The sequence below is a fragment of the Limulus polyphemus genome, unplaced genomic scaffold (assembly GCF_000517525.1).
Source record: "Limulus polyphemus unplaced genomic scaffold, Limulus_polyphemus-2.1.2 Scaffold1395, whole genome shotgun sequence".
Classification (NCBI taxonomy): Eukaryota; Metazoa; Arthropoda; class Merostomata; order Xiphosura; family Limulidae; genus Limulus; species Limulus polyphemus.
In genome coordinates this window covers 1,697-5,494 of record NW_013667005.1, presented here as the reverse complement: position 1 = coordinate 5,494, position 3,798 = coordinate 1,697, and positions in this window count along the sequence as shown.

Here is a 3,798-nt window from a genome sequence, read left to right as displayed (position 1 = left end):
CCAAATAAAACACCCTTACGGCTCATATATATCAGTTCCTAATTCTGAATAATTGACATGAGAGCGGTCAGCCAGTAAGTAACACCCGTTCTTGTAAACCTTTGTCCGGTTGTTTTAATCCAATAATGGGATTATCTGACGCCTTTATAGCACGATCACAGCTAAATATGTGGATCATGTGTTGAACCATAATCCCTTCGATCCACATTTCAGCAGCTAATCACTGGACCACGTCTATCCCTATAGTTTGTTTATTTTGAATTTCGCGCAAAGCTACTCGAGTGCTATCTGTGCTAGTCGTCCTATCTTAACAGCAATAGACTAAAGGGAAGGCAACTAGTCAATACAACCAACTGCTAGCTCTTGTACTATTCTTTAACCAACAAATAATGGAATTGGCCGTGGTATTATAATACCTCTACAGCTGAAAGGATGAGCATGTTTGGTGAAGGAGATTCGAACCAGCAGATTGCGAGTTGAGCATCCTAGCCACCAGGCTCTGCAATCCCTATAGATAGCAAAAAATAATTTCGAAAATACTTCGGTAACCGAGAGATTGAAGTAAAAATTTCAGAAATTTCGCATTCATTATTTAACGTATAATATATTTTTGCGTTTTGTTTATTGCTGTCCAAATTTAATCAAAATTATCGTAAAAATAAAATAAACTAAAATACCATTTTAAATAAATAATTTATTTTATCATGGCAAATATTTAAATATATTAAAATATGAAAAAATCAAAATAATGTAAAAGTGAAATTCAGCATCGACTTTAAGTCAGTAAATATAGACTATAAAAGACAGAGGGTTTTGTAAAGTTGTCATTAAAAGAAATACACTATGTTATAAGGAAATGAGAGTGAAATTCTCGTATATGCAGTAATGAATTATATTTGATATCCTTAGTTGATATTAAGTATTATATTGAAATATTTGTTGATCAGTATTATATTAATAGAAGATCAGTCAAACAAACAACTAAGTTCCTCTCATTCTAGTTACTCATGGTACTAGATCAGTCAAGTAGGGTGTCACGTGTACTTTATCATGGGAAAGATTACTGTAATGTCAAATTTACTGCATAGAAATCGACAATAATCTATTCTATTGGCAAGTCAGATGATTCACAGGGATATGACATCCCTTTTTGTGCAGTGAGAGCGGCCATCAGTAACGTGTGTAGTGCCTTAGAATAATGGTATTATTGTTCCTAGTGTGTATAATGCCTTTTATCATTTTGGAATAATAATCCAATGAAATATACTACAGAATAAAATTCAGTACAACAGGATTTTAAACTCATATTACATTCATAACCAGTGAAGGTGCCACACTTTACACTTGTCTTCTTAACTTTGATTCTAACAGAGTGGTAGGTAATGATTGTTTCACTTGTTTAACTTGAGTCCAGTCTCTCTCTCTCTTGGCATCAAACACAGTAGATTATCTGACGAAAAATCAATCAAACTGAGAATACCAAAGTATCAAAGTTCATGGTCATAATAGACGAAACATCATACCATAAACAATACAAGTAAAACAGATTGATGGGAATTATTTAATTTTATAAATCAAAACAGTAAGTAAAATAATTTTATATTTTTAACGAAAAATAGATAGTAACATACCTTAAAAGTTTAGATATATGATAATTTTATTTGAAGTATCAGTGCGCAAAGCTTTTGATATCCTCAAAAGGATAGGTTTAAGTACACTGACAATAAATTACAAAACAATGTCTAGCAACAATGAAATGAAAAGTGCAAATCAAGGAATAAAGCAAAGATTTTCAAACCAATAATATAGTTTTAAAGTACGAAGCTGGAAAATTGACAAATTAATTAACACGTTTTCATTGGTCGACTAGACAGAAAGTATTAATACACTCCTGGTACTAGAATTCGTCTCCCGGTGGGTCAGCAGTAAATTTAGGGATTAACAAAGTTAAAATGTGGGATTTGATTCCGTGTGGTGAACAGAGTACAGATAGACCGTTGTGTACCTTTGAATGGTAACAAAACAACCTAGTCAGAGCTCGGAAACACAATACCCTGTCTTTCTCTGGTGGCTATCTGGTAAACCTGAAGGACTATAGTACTAAAATACTGAATCTGTCACTCTTTAGGGCACAGAATGGACAGCCAGCCAATTGTACAACTTTGGCTTAACAATAGACAAACAAACACAATGAACTGACATAATTAGTGAATCATCTGGCTTACAAAGGGTATTTTATATCCATTACATGTAGTATTGTTTTTCAACAAAGACATTTAAAACTTTTTGGTTCTACTTGAGACATTAGAATAGTATTTTTTCTTAAATCATGAGTCGTCTTTATTCATAAATTTAACTAGTAAAGCCTTCCATTGTAAATATAATGCATAAGGTTTTTTTTTACCTCCGCCACCAGAGTGTGTGTTTGTTTGTTTGTTTGTCTGTCAACAAGATTTCTGAAAAACGGCTGAATGAATTTGCACGAAAGTTGGTATACATTTGTACTATGACCAAAGTGTGTGTTTGTTTGTGTGTTTGTCAACAAGATTTCTCAAAAACGGCTCAATGAATTTGCACGAAAGTTGGTATACATTTGTACTATGACCAAAGTGTGTGTTTGTTTGTGTGTCTGTCAACAAGATTTCTGAAAAACGGCTGAATGAATTTGCACGAAAGTTGGTATACATTTGTACTATGACCAAAGTTAGAAGTGATTAGTTTTTGGAGGGTCAATATCATAGGTAAAAGTCGCAACAAGGTCACGAAAATCCACAATATCCTTATCTGTTAATAAGGTGACCGATTTTTTACACTATTTTAGCTTTATAACTCCGTCAGGTTTCATCGGATTTTTGTGTAACGTAGAGGAAATATGTAAAATATTATTCCTGATTGCCCTGCCAAAAATAGCTTGTGTCTCTTAATAAAGACGGACGTACGTACACATTTTCGTATTTTTTGAGAGCTGAATATGATCAGTGCTGCGTGGCGAAGGTATGTGTTCTACTGAGTGCTCCTCTAGTGTTAATAAGTGTTTATCCCCGTATAAAAATTCACACTATAAAGTTCGGGGAAATCTGGGTCACTTTTCAAATATATATCCTGTTTCTTTTCGTCACCAATAATCAGACTGATGCAGTTCTCCTACATAGATTGTTTGTTTGTTTGTAGTTAAGCACAAAGCTACACAATGGGCTATCTGTGCTCTGCCCACCACGGGTATCGAAACCCGGTTTCTAGCGTTATGAGTCCGCAGACATACCGCTGTGCCACTGGGGGGCGGCTATATGGAAGAAAGAATGAAGAACCAACCATTAAACATAAGTATATCGTTACATATATTTTTTTGCTTATAAATCTAATTTCTGTGTTTCTTTGACGTAGCAATGTTTGTTTTCAACCGTATTCACTATAATAACAAATAATGTTGCTGTGATTTACTAATTATATACTATTATATTTTAGTTTATTGTACAGAAAAGAAATGCTGCTGACGACGATGAAATGGTGAAAAAGATCAAATCCAGCAGTGAAAAAGAACCAGTAAAAAAAACACAAAAAAACGACAGCTATGTTCCATTACTATTACACAACACAAAGAACCACCTGAATAAGGCCCGGCATGGCCAGGTGGTTAGGGCACTCGACTCGCAATCTGAGGGTCGCGGGTTCGAATCCCCGTCCCACCAAACATGCTCGTCCTTTCAGCCGTGGGGGCGTTATAATGTGACGGTCAATCCCACTATTCGTTGGTAAAAAAGGTAGCACAAGAGTTGGCGGTGGGTGGTGATGACCTAG